At 45.2% G+C, this 19,033-nt stretch overlaps 1 pseudogene; it reads left to right on the top strand.

The window, feature by feature from the left end:
* Positions 1-8, top strand: part of LOC122077932 — a 5,586-nt pseudogene extending 5,578 nt beyond the window's left edge.
* Positions 9-19,033: the final 19,025 nt, after the last annotated feature.

Below are 19,033 nucleotides of genomic sequence, written 5' to 3'. Positions count from 1 at the left end.
ACAGGTAAAACTTAGTCTTCCGCTGATCTGATGAACTTATGTTAGTGTGCGTATGCTGTGGTGGAATACAGTATCTGATGATCCTAGCAGGTTTGGGTTAATCGGTGTTAACTCGGTCACCGCTCCGGTTCAGTGTGAACGGGGTGTGACAAACGGTGGTATCAGAGCGTGATGCTCTGCTCCACTCACAGCATACCATTAGAATCCCGTAGACTCTATAATAGGGAAATGGGGTTGGGTTAATATAAAATTTAAACATTAAAAGCCGAAAAGAAAGTATAAAAAGGGATTGCATTATATGTTGCATTCATGGCATGCGTGAGTATAGATAAAAGGTAATTAGGTTGGTACTATAACCTATAAGGTACTAGTTGACGAAATTTCGGCAGCATAACGACGTAAAATGAGATTTCCAAAAATTTTACACAAATACCTGATCAACAACAAATAATAAATAGAACAATGAGCACAGATAGAAAAATACATCACAACAAAATCACACGAGTACTCCACATATGAATTCACCACAAAATTCACTATCCAAAATTTTGTCATTCCATAAATGAAACCAGTTACAATACAGATACAAGGAATGAGAAAAAATAAAATATACAACAAGGTCTATAAAAAAAAAAGCGGAAACAGGTAAACAACTGGTGTGGGTGAGCCAAGCCCTCACTGGTCATCGTCATTGTCGTCGATGATCACCACGTTCGCCGGAGGCCTGGAGTTGACGTTGAGGCGGTGATCGTAATAATCGAACCTTGCGTTCACCAGCCGTACCTCCCTCTGAAGCCGGCCAAAATCTACTGAGAGCGTTGGCCGTGGTGTCCAAGTCCTGACCCAGCCTAAGGAAGGAGTCCTCCAAGGTGGTCTGCCTCTCCATAATGCGTTCCTCCCTGGAGACAATCTCGTCCAGCCGCCTCAGTAGCTGAACCTGGCCATCCTACAAGGCCCGCATAGAGGACGTCATGCCCTCGAAGTCGTAGGCACCACTCCCAGGTGGTGGGGCTGCAGCTCTGGAAGAACTAGGGCCAGGACCTCTCGACTCCTGAGGCGCCTCCTCAGGGATGCTGCCACCCATCAGATCCTCCTCCTCGTCCTGAGGAACGTAGTCATCATCCTCCTCACTGGACTCCTCTCCCATGGGGACATCCTCCATAGGGGCAGCCCTCCTACCCCTACCTCTCTGAGCTCCTGATCTCGGAGGTGAATACATGAGGGTCTGGAGACCCATCCTCAGGAGGTTTCTCCGGTCGAACCTATCAGCCGGAGTCTTCCCCTCCTCACCGCTCAGATCCACCCCGAAGAACTCAAAGATCCTAGTGAGGATCCTGCCGTAAGGGAACCCTCCATCCTCTGGGTGGGAAGTATGGTGCTCCATCGTCCTGAGAATAATGTAGGGGAGGCACAAGTGCTCGTCGCCTCCCTCTGCGGCCGTGAAGATGCAGAATGCGATGAAAGCCGCCATGAAACCCACCTGGTTCCGATGACCTCCTCTGGGGAGCAGTTCAAGGAGTTGTTCTTAGACAACCATTATCCGCGCAGTTTCAGAGATCGAAAGGAGACTGAGTTCATGGCCTTAGCTCAAGGAGGTAAGACTGTCCTTGAGTACCAACAACAATTCGAGAGTTTGTTCCATTTTGCCCCAAGGTATATGCGAACAGCTGAAGAGAAGGCAGCAAGGTTCCTAAAAGGCCTAAAAGCATCTATTGGGTCTGTGCTTGAAGTCTTGGATTTGACCGAATATGGCCAGATTGTGCAGAAGGCCAAGACTATGGAAGATAAGCAGAAAGGTGAACAGTCCCTCACCCCTGGACTGTGGAAGAGAACAAATCCATTCCCAGATATGGGAAATTCTTCCAAGGCATACCGCGGATCATACAGTTCTAGGCCTATGTATAGGCAGCCCTATAGGTCATCTGGCTACCTCCTAGGCCAGTTGGTGGTTCGGGTTCCACCTCTTTTCGCCCGAACGCTAGTGTGGCACCTACAGCTCCAAGGCCACCTCGACCTCCATCTGCAATGGGCTAAGTGCAAAGGGGCCCCGCTCCGGTTCCGACATCTCAGATTCGTTGCTTCAATTGCCATTCATATGGGCATTATGCGAAAGACTGTCGGGCCAGACCAGCCTTGCCCTCCAGTCAGCCCTCTGCGTACCGACCTCCCTTACCACGAGGGAATCAACCGCAGGGAAGGATGTATGCTCTATCAGCCGAGGAAGCTGAGGCTAGTACAGAAGTAGTGGCAGGTATATTTTAAATTAAGAAATTCATTATGATTAATATTGATGACCTGCTGAACTTACATGCATTGTTATACTAGGTATCCTACCCATATCAGGCATTCCAGCCTATGTTCTATTCGATTCAGGAGCTACTCATTCATTCGCATCTAAGAGATTTGTAGAGAAACTTGGGATGTCACCCAGGATCCTAGACCATGGAATGATTGTTAGTATGCCTACTGGTAAAGTTGCACAGTTGAAGGAAGTGTATGGGCCGTGCCCAGTGGAAATTAGTGGGAAGAATCTTGATGCGCAACTCATTAAGTTTAATATGCAGAATTTTGATGTTATATTGGGTATGGATTGGTTGTCGACTCATCGAGTTAATGTGATCTGTGCTGAAAAGCTGATAAGGGTGACAGATGACGAAGGGAAAGAATTGGTATACCGAGCAGATCCCATGAAAAGAGTGAAGAAGGTCATTGTCTCTGCTCTTCAAGCGGTAAAATTGCTAGAAAATGGATGTCATGGTTACTTGGCATTGGTAGTTGATGTTGATGCAAGAATTACACCTCTAAAAGAGGTAAAGGTGGTTAAAGAGTTTCCCGATGTTTTCCCAGATGATCTGATGCATTTACCACCTGATAGAGAGTTGGAGTTTGCCATAGACTTGACTCCTGGAGCAGCTCCAGTATCTAAGGCTCCATACAGGATGGCACCAGCTGAATTAAAGGAGTTGCAGATGCAATTGCAGGAATTATTAGAAAAGGGGTTTATTCGCCCAATTGTTTCACCTTGGGGTGCCCCGGTGTTGTTCCGTCAAGCTAAGTAAGGATGGTAGTTTGCGTATAAGTGCAAACGATCCTCTTTTGTGGGATGCTGAATAAGCTAACCATTAAGAACCGGTATCCATTGCCACACATTGATGATTTATTTGATCAGTTGCAGGGAGCCAGGGTATTTTCAAAGATAGACCTTCGGTCCGGCTATTATCAGCTCAAGATAAAGAGTAGCGATATACCCAAAACAACATTTAGGACTCGATACGATCACTATGAGTTTCTAGTGTTGTCCTTCGGGTTAACCAATGCACCGGCAGCATTCATGGACCTAATGAATCGAGTATTTCAGGATGTGCTTGACAAATGGGTAATTGTTTTTATTGACGACATCTTGACCTACTCCAAGACCGAAGAAGAGCACACTCAACACTTGAGAATGGTGTTACAGAGGTTGAGGGATCAACAGTTGTTTGCCAAGTACAGTAAGTGTGAATTCTGGCTTGAACAAGTTGGATTCCTGGGGCACGTAGTGTCTAAAGCCGGAATCGAAGTAGATCCTGCTAAGGTGAAAGCAGTAGTGGAATGGGAAAGCCCCAAGAATGTTACCGAAATTAGAAGCTTATTGGGTTTGGCTGGATATTACCGGCGCTTCATCGAGAATTTTACTTTGATCTCAACACCAATGACCAAGTTGACTAAAAAGGGTGTGAAATTTGACTGGGCAGAGGAATGTGAGAAGAGCTTCCAGGAATTGAAAGAAAGGTTGGTGACTGCCCCTGTGCTGACTATTCCTGAAGGCACAGGTGGAATGTCAGTCTATACCGATGCTTCCAAAGTTGGTTTGGGTTGTGTTCTATGCAACACGGTAAGGTAATAGCATATACGTCCCAACAACTAAAGGAGTATGAGAAGAATTACCCCACTCATGATTTGGAACTAGCTGCAGTCATTTTTGCCCTCAAGATCTGGCGACATTATTTGTATGGGGAGAAGTGTGAGATATACAGTGACCACAAAAGCCTGAAATACTTCTTCACCCAGAAGGATCTGAACATGAGACAAAGAAGATGGCTTGAACTCATGAAGGATTATGACTGCGACATTCAGTATCATCCCGGCAAGGCTAATGTAGTGGCAGATGCATTGAGTCGGAAGACACAGACTGTGTCGCTCTCATACTTAGCAGTCAGTCCACCACTCGTGCAGGAGGCGATGCTAATGGACGAAACCCTCTTGTATGAAGGGGCAACCATAGAGCTGGAACCTCAACCAGAAAACCTTAAATGGTTGACTGTTTCCTTGACGGCTCTACAGGTGCATCCGGAAATTAGGCAAGAGCTGATAATGAAGCAACCTTTAGATCCTGAATTGCAGCGGATCAGAGTTAAGGTTCAAGACCAAACAATGAACGACCTAGATTTTACTTTAGCCAGTGATGGGGCATTGATGTTTCGAGACAGATTGTGTGTACCCGATGATTTGGATATACAAGATAAGATAGTGAGAGAAGCACATAGCTCCGAGTACTCACTTCACCCAGGAAGTACCAAAATGTACAAAGACCTTAAACAAAGTTACTGGTGGCCAAGCATGAAAGTCACCATAGCTTTATATGTGGCGACTTGTCTTACCTGCCAGAAAGTAAAAGCTGAGAGGCATCGACCTTATGGTACCCTTCAGCCACTCCCAGTGCCAGAATAGAAGTGGGAAAGGATTACAATGGACTTCGTCACCGGACTACCAAGTACACCTAAGGGAATGGACGCGATATGGGTGATCGTGGATCGGCTTACCAAGACTGCTCATTTTATTCCTATCAAGACCAAGTTCTCCATGACCAAACTAGCACAACTTTACATGGACAACATAGTGCGTTTACATGGAGTGCCAGTGAGCATTGTTTCAGATAGGGACCCAAGGTTCACTTCCAGATTTTGGAAAAGCTTACAGCGTGCCTTGGGATCAAAACTGAATTTGAGTACAGCTTTTCACCCACAGATGGATGGTCAGTCAGAGCGAACCATACAGATATTAGAAGACATGCTCAGGGCATGTGCAATGGAGATGAGTGGCAGTTGGGAAGAATATATACCTCTTATGGAGTTTGCATATAATAACAGTTACCAAGCTACAATTGGGATGGCTCCGTATGAGGAATTATATGGCAGAAAATGCAGGACTCCTTTGTATTGGGATGAGGTAGGTGAACGTCGAATGTTAGGACCTAAGATGATACAAATGACTTGTGACAAAGTCAACGTTATTAGAGAACAGATTAAAGCAGCTCAGTCCCGTCAAAAGAGCTATGCGGACACCCGCAGGAAGGATATTGAATTTCAGCCAGGAGAAAAGGTATTTCTCAAGATCTCTCCTACTAAAGGTTTGCAAAGGTTTCACAGAAAGGGGAAGTTGAGCCCAAGATACATTGGACCATTTGAGATTCTATCCCGGGTTGGCTCAGTAGCCTACATGCTTGCTCTGCCACCTTCGCTTGGGGATGTTCACAATGTATTCCATGTATCCATGCTGAAGAGATACGTGCATGATCCATCTCATGTACTACCCGTGGAACCAGAGTACCTAGAAGCTGATATGACCTACACAGAACAGCCAGCTGAAATTTTGGACCGGAAGGTGAAAACCCTTCGCAACCACTCCATTTCCTATGTAAAGGTGCGATGGGCTGGTCACTCACTTGAAGAAGCATCTTGGGAGGTAGAGGATGAAATGCGAGCCAAGTATCCTCATCTTTTTAACCAACCAGGTACGTAATTTCGAGGACGAAACTTTTCAGAAGGGGGGGTAATGTAATACCCTACTTTTTAAACCCGGTCTGATTAAGCGGTTGAACCGGTTTAACCATGCAGGAACCGAGCCAGAGAGAATTAGAGCGGGTTCCTTATGGGCTATGATGGCACGGGTGACCTTAAACACCGGCTGGCCTGAGAAGTCCAAGCCAGTGCCAGAAGAGACGGGAGTGCCCAAGCCGTGTACATGCAGCTACCATAAGGCTATGTACGGATAAAGCAGGTATTGTAGCCATATTTTAAGGTATATACGTATGCTACATCGTATGCCGGGGGTGGGGTTCGCAACGAGGCTCGAACCCGGTCAAAACCCCAAATTGGCCCCTCAGGTGGGTAGGACAGGTGGGTACACCCACCCACCTGAGTGACCCATCCATGTGCACTGTTCACTTATTAGGAATTATATATAAAGCTTTATGATTTTCTCTTCTTTCCATTTATTACCCCCGTACGTTGGTGAGAAGAGTAAAGAGGAGAGAGAAAAGAAAGGGAAGAAGAAAGGAAGAGAAGGAAGAGGAAGAAAAGAGGGATTTTAGCGGCGCCGAAGCTCGATCTTCCCATTCCGGTGCCGGGAGAGTGATCTTCAACTCGAGATCTATAGTTAGAGGTAAGTAAGGTTGGGTTTTGTGAACATTCACCATATCCAAGCTTTAAACCCTTGATTCGAGTATGGTTTCTTGAGATCTTGTAAATCTCCTTTGAAATGATGAATCTAAGGTTTAATAGATGATTTATGTGTTGATCTTGAAGGATTTGAAGAGATATTGACAAGGTGGAAGGAACATTGTGGGTTTGAAGTGGTTGGAGGGTTTGAAGTCGTTCTTGAGCAAAGAAGGTAAGATGGTTTTCCCTCACTTGAATCTAACCTAGATCTAGGTTAGAACCATCCTATAAGACCTTGAAGGTGTGAAGAAGGGGTGGGGAAAAGCCCCATTTGAATCCCCAAAGAATGGAGAAAGTTGGGAAGAAACAGGGTGTTTCCGGTGGGCCCCTACCCACCTGTGAGTACCCACCTGAGAAGGCAGGGAGGCCTTCGGGCCCAACCGACGGGCCCTGCCGACGGGCCCAATCGGTGGGCCCCTACCCGCCGGTCCTAGCAGGGGTCCCTAGCCCAATCGGCGGGCCATACCGACGGGCCCCTACCCGCCGGTCCCAACCGGTGGGTATACCGGTGGGCCAGACTACCCACCTGTCTGACCCACCCGTGTGGCCCCAAAGGTGATTCTTACGTCCGATTGGACCCAAATCGGACGTGTGACCTTCTTTTGACGTTCTAAACACGATTTTGATGTCGGATTTCATTGATTTTGATTCTAAAATGGTGAAGTACTAATCCCGCTCAATTATGTTAGGTTCACCAAATCCTACCCGATTCGCTCCGGATCTCACCCGTACCGAACGGGAATCCTTGTACGCTACAAGTAAGTGGAGAGAGGATGTTTGGCCTTGTTTTAAGGCAATTGTTTGGCATTCATTTAATTATATCTAATCTAGTCATGTCATCATTAATATGCTATGTAGATTAGTCATTCCACACATTGATGCGCATATGTGCTATGTTTACTTTTCAAATGCCAATTGAATGAGATGTTTATATGTTGAATGTGAACATCATGGTGCATAATACATTGATAGACTAGATGTCGTAGTCGGTTTGGAAATGAATGCATTGGTGGCCCGTGGAATGGGACACGGTGGCACTATGCAATCGTACTATTGTCATATAGGAGCATGCGGTATTAGGATTCTCACCATCCCGTGCTACGACCCTTCCCAACAGGGGTTAAGGTGTTGGGTTACCATTTGGGGGGAAGCAGGGGTCACGGTTGTCGGACACTGTGGCGGTTAGGCATTACGCCCGACGAGTCATGTAGGACAGTCGGTAACCTCGGTGGTACATTCAAGAGGGCCAATCGTACTGCTTTTAAATTGCTGGAGTCAGCACCTTTATTTTCAGTCATTTACATTTCTGTTGAGAGCCGATGGACGGCATTGTCTTTACTTTTCCGAGTACTCACGGTGGGCCTTCTCTGACAGCCCTATGGGCGTATCGCGGGAGGGAGTTCGCGGCTCGTACCCGGAGTATACGCGCACTATGGTTGTAGTAGCACTAAAACTAAGGACTTAGTAATGTTGCTTAGGTGGATGTGATTTAAAATGTATAGCATGGCATGTAGTGCATATGATGTGTTGTGATGTGTGGACTGTTGTGTGTGGTCCATCTTTCTACTTACTGAGCTAGTGAGCTCATCCCACGTGTACACCCCTTTTTAGATGATTTTACAGGTCATACATCTGAGGAGCATGGGGTGGGTCCCACAATCGAGTTTCCTGAAGAGGACTGGTGGACCCCTAAGGAGTTAGAGCACGGCGCTGACTGCTCGTGCGAGAGCTGTGCTGTGGGACAGCAGTTCTGAGGCCGAGCTGAGCTCCACCTTTGAGGCCGTGCTGAGCTCCACTTCTGAGGCCGAGCTGAGCTCTTCTATGTGATGCCGAGCTGGGCTCAACCCTTGATGCCGAGCTGAGCTCTAGCCTTGATACCGAGCCGAGCTGTGTACTCTGATTGTTTTGATGATTTCCTGTATATACTTGATATATGAATTATACTTTTATTGTGTAATTATCATGCCTTCGGGCCCACATGTATATAATTATTGTATCACAATTCGGGTATCAAGTATATGGGATTTATTCACAGGTAAAGCTTAGTTTTCCGCTGATCTGATGAACTTATGTTAGTTGTGCGTATGCTGTGGTGGAATACAGTATCTGATGATCCTGGCAGGTTTGGGTTTACCGGTGTTAACTCGGTCACCGCTCCGGTTCAGTGTGAACGGGGTGTGACACTTGAGGTCTTAGATTTGACAGACTATGGCCAGATTGTGCAGAAGGCTAAGACCATGGAAGATAAGCAGAAGGGAGAACAGTCCCTCACACCAGGATTGTGGAAGAGGTTAAATCCATTTCTGGACATGGGCAATTCCTCCAAGGCGTACCGTGGGTCTTATAGTTCTGGGCCTACATATGGACAGCCCTATAGGCCATCTGGCTACCCTCCTCGACCAGCTGGTGGTTCAGGCTCTACATCTTTCCGCCCGAACACTAGTACGGTGCCTACATGCCCAAGGCCGCCCCGACCTCCATCTACAGCGAGTCAAGTGCAGAGGGGCCCCACCCCAGTTTTGACATCACAGATCCGTTGTTTTAACTGCCATTCCTATGGGCACTATGCTAAGGACTGTCGGGTCAGACCAGCCTTGCCCTCCAGTCAGCCCTCTACGTACCGACCTCCCTTAACTAGGGGGAATCAACCGCAAGGAAGGATGTATGCCCTATCAGCTAAGGAAGCCGAGGCAGCACGGAGGTGGTAGCAGGTACATTCTAAATTTAAGAAATTCCTTATGTTATCTATTGATGACCTGCTGTAATTATATGCATTGTTACACTAGGTGTCTTATCTATATCGGGTATACCAGCTTATGTCTTATTCGATTCAGGAGCTACACATTCATTCATATCTAAGAGATTTGCTGAGAAACTTGGTATGCCACCCAGGACCCTAGATCATGGGATGATTGTTAGTATGCCTACTGGTAAAGTTACACAGTTGAAGGAGGTGTATAGACCGTGCCCAGTGAAAATCAGTGGGAAGAAATTGGATGCACAACTCATTAAGTTCAATATGCAGAATTTTGACGTTATACTGGGCATGGATTGGTTATCGGCCCATCGGGCTAATGTGATGTGTGCTATTTAATTAATCAGGGTGATAGATGATGAAGGAAAAGAATTGGTTTACTGAGCAGATAAAATGAAACGGGCGAGAAAGGTCCTCGTCTCCGCCCTTCAAGCGGTAAAGTTGTTGGAGAGTGGATGTCAGGGCTACTTAGCATCGGTACTTGATGTTGATGCAAGGGTTACACCTCTAAAAGAGGTAAAGGTGGTTAAAGAGTTTCTTGACATCTTTCCAGATGATCTGATGCATTTACCACCTGATAGAGAGTTGGACTTTGCCATAGACTTGGTTCCTGGAGTAGCTCCAGTGTCTAAAGCCCCATACAGGATGGCACCAGCCGAACTGAAGGAGTTGCAGATGCAGTTGCAAGAATTATTGGAGAAGGGGTTTATTCCCCCAAGTGTTTCACCTTGGGGTGCCCTAGTATTGTTTGTCAAGAAGAAGGATGGCAGCTTGCATATGTGCATTAATTACCAGGAATTGAATAAGCTAACCATTAAGAACCGGTACCCATTGCCATGCATTGATGATTTGTTTGACCAACTGCAGGGTGCAAGGGTATTTTCAAAGATAGACCTTAGATCAGGCTATTATCAGCTCAAGATAAAGAGCAGCGACATACCTAAGACAGCATTCAGGACTCGGTATGGTCACTATGAGTTCCTAGTGTTATGTTTTGGGTTAACCAATGCACCAGCAGCATTCATGGATTTAATGAATCGAGTATTTCACGATGTCTTCGATAAATGGGTAATTATTTTTATTGATGACATCTTGATCTACTCTAAGACAGAAGAGGAGCACACTCAACACTTGAGGATGGTATTACAGAGGCTGCGAGAACAACAATTGTTTGCCAAATACAGTAAATGTGAGTTTTGGCTTGAGAAAGTTGGATTCCTGGGACACGTAGTGTCTAAGGCCGGAATCGAGGTGGATCCTGACAAGGTGAAAGCGGTAGTAGAATGGGAAAGCCCTAAGAATGTTACTGAAATTCGAAGTTTCTTGGGTTTGGCTGGGTACTACCGGCGCTTCATTGAGAATTTTGCTCGAATCTCAGCACCAATGAATAAATTAACCAAAAAGGGTGTGAAATTTGACTGGATAGAGGAATGTGAGAAGAGTTTCCAAGAATTGAAGAAGAGGTTGGTGTCGGCCCCTGTGTTGACCATTCCTGAAGGCACATGTGGAATGACAGTCTACACTGACGCTTCTAAGGTTGGTTTGGGTTGTGTCCTCATGCAACGCGGTAAGATAATAGCATATGCATCCCAACAACTAAAGGAATTTGAGAAGAACTACCCCACTCATGACTTGGAATTAGCCGTAGTCATCTTTACCCTAAAGATTTGGCAACATCATTTGCATGGGGAGAAGTGCGAGATATACAGTGATCATAAAAGCCTTAAGTACTTTTTCACCCAAAAAGATTTGAACATGAGGCAGAGGATATGGCTTGAGCTCATGAAGGATTATGACTGCGACATTCAGTATCATCCTGGCAAGGCTAATGTAGTGGCAGATGCATTGAGTCAGAAGGCACAGACTGTATCACTCTCACATTTAGCAGTCAACCCACCACTCGTGCAAGAAGCGACGCTAATGGATGAAACCCTCCTATATGAAGGAGCAACCTTAGAGCTTGAATATCAACTAGAAAACCTTAAATGGTTGACTGTATCACTGGCGGCTCTACAGGTGCATCCAACTATTAGACAAGAGGTGATAATGATATAACCTTTCGATCCTGAATTGCAGTGGATCAGAGTTAAGGTTCAAGATCAAACAATGAACAACCCTGATTTTGTTTTAGCCAGCGATGGGGCATTACTGTTTCGAGGCAGATTGTGTGTGCCCGATGATTTGGATATACAAGACAAGATAGTACGGGAAGCACACAGCTCTGAGTACTCACTCCACCCAGGAAGTACAAAGATGTATAAAGAACTTAAACAAAATTACTGGTGGCCAAGCATGAGAATCACGATAGCCCTGTATGTGGTGACTTGTCTTACATGCCAGAAAGTAAAAGCTGAGAGGCATCGACCTTATGGTACTTTTCAGCCACTCCCAGTACCAGACTAGAAGTGGGACAGGATTACAATGGACTTTGTCACTGGATTACCATGCACACCTAAGGGAATGGATACAATATGGGTGATCATTGATCGGCTTACTAAGACTGCTCATTTCATTCCCATCAAGACCAAGTTCTCTATGGCCAAATTAGCACAACTTTATATGGATAACATAATGCACTTGCATGGAGTGCCAGTGAGCATTGTATNGCGACTTATCTTACATGCCAGAAAGTAAAAGTTGAGAGGCATCGACCTTATGGTACTCTTCAGTCACTCCCAGTACCAGAATGGAAGTGGGATAGGATTACAATGGACTTCGTCACCGGACTACCATGTACACCTAAGGGAATGGACGCGATATGGGTGATCGTTGATCGGCTTACTAAGACTGCTCATTTCATTCCCATCAAGACCAAGTTCTCTATGGCCAAATTAGCACAACTTTATATGGATAACATAGTGCGCTTGCATGGAGTGCCAGTGAGCATTGTGTCAGATAGGGACCCAAGATTCACTTCCAGATTTTGGAAAAGCTTCCAGTATGCTTTAGGATCATAGTTGAATTTGAGTACTGCTTTTCACCTACAGACTGATGGTCAGTCGGAGCGAACCATACAGATATTAGAAGACATGCTCAGGGCATGTACAATGGAAATGTGTGGTAGTTGGGAAGAATATATATCCCTTATGGAGTTTGCTTATAACAACAATTACCAAGCTACAATTGGGATGGCTCCGTATGAGGCATTATATTGTAGGAAGTGCAGAACTCCTCTGTATTGGGATAAGGTAGGTGAAAGTCGAATGTTAGGACCTGAAATGATACAGATGACTTGTGACAAGGTCGATGTTACTCGAGAACGGATTAAAGCAGCTCAGTTTCGTCAAAAGAGCTATGCAGACACCTGCAGAAAAGACATTGAATTTCAGCCAGGAGAAAAGGTGTTTCTCAAGATCTCTCCTACTAAGGGGTTGCAAAGATTTCACAGAAAGGGGAAGTTGAGCCCAAGATACATTCGCCTATTTGAGATCTTAGCCTGGGTTGGCTCAGTAGCCTACATGCTTGCTCTACCACCTTCACTCGGGGATGTTCATAACGTATTTCATGTAGCCATGCTGAAGCGATACATCCATGATCCATCTCATGTATTACCCGTGGAACCAGAATATCTAGAAGCTGATATGTCCTATACAGAGCAGCCAGCGAAAAATTTGGACTGAAAGGTGAAAACCCTTCGCAACCGCTCCATTTCCTACGTAAAGGTGTGATGGGCTAATCATTCACTTGAAGAAGCATCTTGGGACAAAGAGGATGAAATCCAAGCCAAGTACCCTCATCTTTTTTAACAACCAGGTACGCCAATTTCGAGGATGAAATTTTTAGAAAGGGGGGTAAATGTAATACCCTACTTCTTAAACCCGGTCTAATTACACGGTTGACCTGGTTTAACCATGCAGGACCCGAACCGGAGAGGGTTAAGGCAGGTTCCTTATGGACCATGATGGCAAGGGTGACTTTGAACACCGGCTGGCCAGACAAGTCCGATTCAGTGCCAGAGGAGACGGGTGTACCCAAGCCGTGTACATGCACATATCATAAGGCCATATACGGATAAAACAGGTATGTAGCTATATCTTAAGGCGCATACGTATATTACATCTTATGTCAAGAGTGAGATTCGTGCCGAGAGTTGAATTCTGTCAAAATCCCACTTGTTGGCCAAGTTTTGACCCTCAGGTGGGCGGTCACAGGTGGGCACATCCGCCCACCTGAATGACCCACCCATGTGGTTACAAGATGTTTTAAAAAAGTATAAATAGCCATTATTATGTTTTTCATTTTCTCATTTATGACACTCGAGCGTTGGTGAGAAGAGTAAAAAGGAGAGAGAAAAGAAGGGAAAAAGAGAACGGAGAAGAGGAAAAGGGAAAGAAGAGGAAGAAGAGATGGATTTCAGCGGCGCCGAGGCTTGATCTTCCCATTCCGACGCCGGAGGAGTGATCTCTAATACGAGATCTACGTTTAGAGGTGAGCAAAGGCTAGGTTCCTTAAACTTTCACCATACCCAAGTAAAACCCTTAATTTGGGTAGAGTTTCTTGAGGTCTTGTAGATTCCCCTTGAGATGATGAATCTAAGGTTTAATAGATGGTTTATGCATTGATTTTGAAGGATTTGAAGAAGTGTTTCCACGGTTGCAAGAGCATTGGTGATTTGAAGTGATTTTGGGGTTTTGAAGGAGTTCTTGAGCAAAGAAGGTAAGATGGTTTTCTATTCCTTAAATCTAACCTAGATCTAGGTTAGAACCATCTTATGAGACCTTGAATGTGTGAAGAATGGGTTTGGAAAAGCCCCATTTGATTCCCCAAAGGTTGGGGGAAATTTGGGGAAAAATGGCACTTTCCCGCCAAGACCGGTGGGCCAAACCGGTAGGCCAAATGGCCCGCCTGAGGGCACCTGCCTAAGAGGGCAGACCTTGGGGCCCAACCGGCGGGCCGACCTGCCCACCGATCATGATCGGTGGGTTTGACTGGTGGGTCATGATAGGTGGGCTGTCCGACCCACCCGAGAGGCTCCCAACGTGATTTTTACGTCCGAATGGACCCAAAACGGATGTGCGACTTTCTTTTAGGATTCTAAACATGATTTTGTCATTGGATCATATTAATTTTGATCCAAAAATGGTGAAATACTAACCCTAGTCACTTATGATAGGTTCACCAAAACTTATGCTTCTCGCACCGGATCTCACCCGTACCGAGCGTGAGTCCTTGTACACTACATGTAAGTGGGGAGAGGACGTTTGGCCTTATTTTAAGGCTTGTTGTGCATCATTCCATTGTATCTTGATTAGCCATGTCATCATGCAAGTTATATGTAGCTTAGCCATCCTCACATTATCTTATGCCATGTGTGTTGTGATTATTTTCTCAAGGTTAAATGATGATGTGCTTATGAGATGAATGTTGACATCATTTTGCATAATGCATTAATAGACTAGATGCCGTAGTCGGCTTGGAAACGAGTGCATTGGTGGCCCATGGAATGAGACGCGGAGGCACTATGCAATGCGGTGTAGGATTGTCACCTTCTCGTGCTACGACCCTTCCCAACAATGGAGTTGAGGTGTTGGGTTACCATTTGGGGGGAAGCAATGGTTGCGGTTGTTGGGTCACTGTGGCGGTTAGACATAGTCCCGGCTGGTCATTAGGATAGTCGGCAACCCCGGTGGTATATTCAAGAGCGCCAATCGTACTGCTTTTAAATTGCTAGGATCAACACCTTTAATTTCTGTCATTTACTTTATGTTGAGAGTCGGTGGTCGGCATGTTTTACTTTTTTGAGTACTCATGGTGGGCCTTCTCCGACAGCCCTATGGGCGTATCGCAGGATGGAGTTCGTGACTCGTACCCGGAGTATACGTGCACTGTGGTTGTAGTAGCACTAAACCTGAGACTTAGTAATGTTGATTAGGTGGAAGTGATTAAAATGGATTGCATAGCATATAGTGCATATGGTTGTGATTTGTTGTGTGGACTACTATGTGATCCTTCTTTTCACTTACTGAGCTAGTGAGCTCATCCCACGTGTGCACCTCTTTTAGATGATTTTGCAGGTCATCAACCTGAGGAGCACGAGTTGGGCCCCACAGTGGAATTCCCTGAAGAGGATTGGTGGGTCCCCGAGGAATTAGAGCATAGCACGGATTGCTAGTGCGAGGGCTGTGCTGCGGGACCGCAGCTTTGATACCGAGCTGAGCTCTCTTTCCGATACCAAGCTGAGCTCTACCTTTTGATACCGAGCTGAGCTTTGCCTTTGATGCCGAGCTGAGCTCTACTTTTGCTACCGAGCTGAGCTATACCCTTTGTGTTTTTGATGATCCCTTTTGTGTACTTGATATGTAAATTGTATTCTTTTGTGTAAATATCATGCCTGCGGGCCCACATGTACTTAACTATGTATTATAATTTGGGTATCAAGTATAATGAGAATATTTACAGGAAAATTTAAGTCTTCCACTGAACTGATGAACACTTTTTTAGTTGTGTGTATGCTGTGGTTGGATACTGTATCATATGATCCTGACAGATTTGGGTTAACCGGTGTTAACCCAGTCACTGGCCCGGTTCTGTGTGAACGGGGTGTGACAGTATACTTGGTCAGAGAAAGTGGTAAAGATAGGTAAAGTTCTAACACCTCACAATTAAGAGGTCATGAGTTCCAACTCTCGGGTCTTACCTATCTCAAAAAAATATTAAAAAAAAAAAGATAGATAAATAAATAAAGGGTAATTTACAATGCCACCCCCTGGAGAATGCCAAAATTATAAGAACACCCCCTCTATTTCACCAAATTAGATTCAGACCCCCTACCGTCAGTCACAGTTAAGGAATATACCTTATTTGCTTATATCAGTAATTATATTTTATTTTAAGTACCAAAATGCCCTTATGAAATACGAAGTACCAAAAATACCCTTACAATAAGTTGCTATTTCCAAAACGTAGTTATTAGACCACCGGCGGTTATTCAAAGCAGCGGCAGTGGCAACGGTATTTGACGGATGCATCTCAATCGAACTTAGGAAATGTGAGTTGCAGAAAAATTACTGCCCAAGTCAGAAGCCCTAGAATTGATTCCATAGTTGCTATAGCTTCAAATCCTAGGTGAACATTTGCTCCTTCGAACCCAAGTTTCTTTTTTGTTTTATGCCATTTATTTGTGCATATGCATACTGATCATCACTAATGGGTGGGCGGTGGCGGGTCCGAAGGTTGATGCAGAGATGATGTAGAAGGAAGAGAGGGTTTGCAAACTATTGAGAGCAAGAAAGGGAGAGATCAGATGAGGAGATGCAAGAGACGGTAGGTTATGTCCGGCTTCAAGTCTCGACCACCGATGGATTTGATAAACCAGACCAGATCACTCTCCAATTGAAACCCTAACCCAAGAAAAGAGGAGTAAGCTGAACACGATTTTGGGATCTAAATCAACACCGACAACGGCACGAGGAGGATGGAAGCAACCGACAGGGTAAAGGTTAGGGTTACGAGGAGGATGGAAGCAACCGAGGATAAAGGGCTGCTGAAGACGATTTGACCACCGAGGCTCAAAGATGCAGGCCTAGAGGACTACGCTCTTTCCCCTGAAGCCATTGAAGAAGCATTCCTCAAGGCCGCCAGCTCCATCAGCTCTCAGGGTTCCTCTATCCTCACCATCGTTGAAGATGAAGAAGACGATGCTAATAGCTGTATCCAGGATCTTAGCCCCAGCGACGGCAAGTTGTCTAACGCATTTGTAGGGATATCATCAACACCGACAGCGGCACAACCGAGACCCTTTGGCAATGAGAAAGGCGGTGGCCTGCCACAAACCTTCCCCGTGATGCCAGATCCAGATAGTAGAGAGACGAGTCAGTGGGAGTGAAGAAGGAGAAGGAATCTCTGCAGTCGCCGTCGCTGTCGTCGTCGCTTTCGCCGTCGCTGTCGTCGTCGCTTTCGCCGTCGCTGTCGTCGTCGCTTTCGCCGTCGCTGTCGTCGTCGCTTTCACCGTCGCTGTCGTCATTGCTTTCGCCGTCGCCATCTCCCCGATCCGCCATCAGCTTACAACATGAGTTTTTAGTGAATAGGGAGGGTAGAACGGTCATTTTAACTCTTGATTTAACAGTAACTGACGGTAGGGGGCCTGAGTTTAATTTGGTGAAATAGAGGGGGTGTTCCTATAATAATGGTATTCTCCAGGGGGTGGCGTTGTAAATTACCCATAAATAAAAAGACATTTATTGTGATCTCCAAATAATATATTTGATTTTACTATATTTCTGTGCCAGTTCTACAAACATTTCTGCCAATAAAAGTACAGCCAAATGGACTTCTATGAGCTGAAGTCCACATACCCTACTTCTTAGGCTAAGCAACTCATAAGGATCAATACTTCCCCAAAAAGCAAGAAAGAAGGCACATCATAGATGCAACTAGTGATGCCTAGGTAGAGCTACTCACTATTTCTTAATCCTGAATAGATTCAAACTCTAATATCCTTAATTAGTTGAAAGCAAAAAAAAAATTTTGGGTAATTTACATCGCCACCCCTGGAGAATGCTAATATTAGAGGAACACCCCCTCTCTTTCACCAAACTAGACTTAGACCCCTTACCGTCAATCTCTGTTAAGTGATGCTATGAAATGACACATTAGCCTTTATGAGTAAAACACCCTTATCTGAGTTGACCTATCAGAATCATCGTCCTTCACTCCATCTATCCGACAGATTGGGTGGGAGATCTTGTATAGAGAAGTTGGGAAAGCAGAGTTCGAGAGATCTCTTGACCCTCCTCCCTTGGATTGCACCTGCACCAGGTGCTTGCTTCTGGAACTGCTCTGCCAGCCTTCTCAGGTTGTCCAAGTTTTCTGGACCCAATTGGTTGATGATTCCAGGGAGAAGATCCTGTAACTTTTTTGTTTGAGGAGAACTGCTAACAACCCAAGTGTTGGCAGCAATCGATGCTTGAACTTTGGAGTTTAGAAATTGGATGACGATGTCCTCCTTGAATATGTTGACTTCCTCAATGGCAGGGATGGCATTTATCTTATTCTCTTCAGGGTGCCTTGGAGCCTTTTGTCATCTATTGCAATCTTATGAACAGGCTTCTTCTTTCTTCGCATGCTACCCTTACAACCGGTTCGTACTACACTGGCCATCTTCATAAGCTTCTACCGATCCATCTTTGCTAGAGTTTTGTGTATAAGATGAGAGAGGCTACAGAGGATTTAAACGCTGCAAGCACAACTGGGAAGACCTCACATATTCATATTTCATTTTTCCTCTAAGATGAAATATTCTGCAGCAATTCTGCATCCGAAGTTGGCTCTAGATCGCTTATCCGCTTATAACTAAAAGATCTGGCAATTATTTGCATTTCTCCACTTGAACTTATACACGTTCTTCCAATAATCGGAATAGCAAGGAGAGTCGACAGAAGCATCTCAAATATCAATCGATTTGGGGATGATAAAGAAAAGGGTTAAATTTCAGATATACTTGTAGTCGCTGAAGGGGGTGCGCAGCCGCCATAGTCGCCATAACCGTCACCGGAAGGGGGTTGCAGCTGCCAATCTGAAAAGCCCCGAGGATCTTCCTCTCTGAAGATCTTTTTCTCCAACTCAGTGAGACTAATTCCTGAATGAGGGTAATTTTGGTACTTCATTATTTTTAAGGGAAAAATGGTATTTTGAAAAAAAATGAACTGCAGATGTCAGCATTCTTGGTATATTCTATAACAGTGATTGACGGTAAGGGGTCTGAGTCTAATTTGGTGAAAGTGAGGGGGTGTTCATATAATACTGGCATTCTCCAAGGGATGGTGCTGCAAATTACCCTTTTTTTTTTTTTTTTTTTTTT

This window comes from Macadamia integrifolia, chromosome 5 (assembly GCF_013358625.1).
Source record: "Macadamia integrifolia cultivar HAES 741 chromosome 5, SCU_Mint_v3, whole genome shotgun sequence".
Classification (NCBI taxonomy): domain Eukaryota; kingdom Viridiplantae; phylum Streptophyta; class Magnoliopsida; order Proteales; family Proteaceae; genus Macadamia; species Macadamia integrifolia.
Note: the sequence above shows the minus strand (reverse complement) of the source record. Positions and strands in the feature narration are given on the sequence as shown.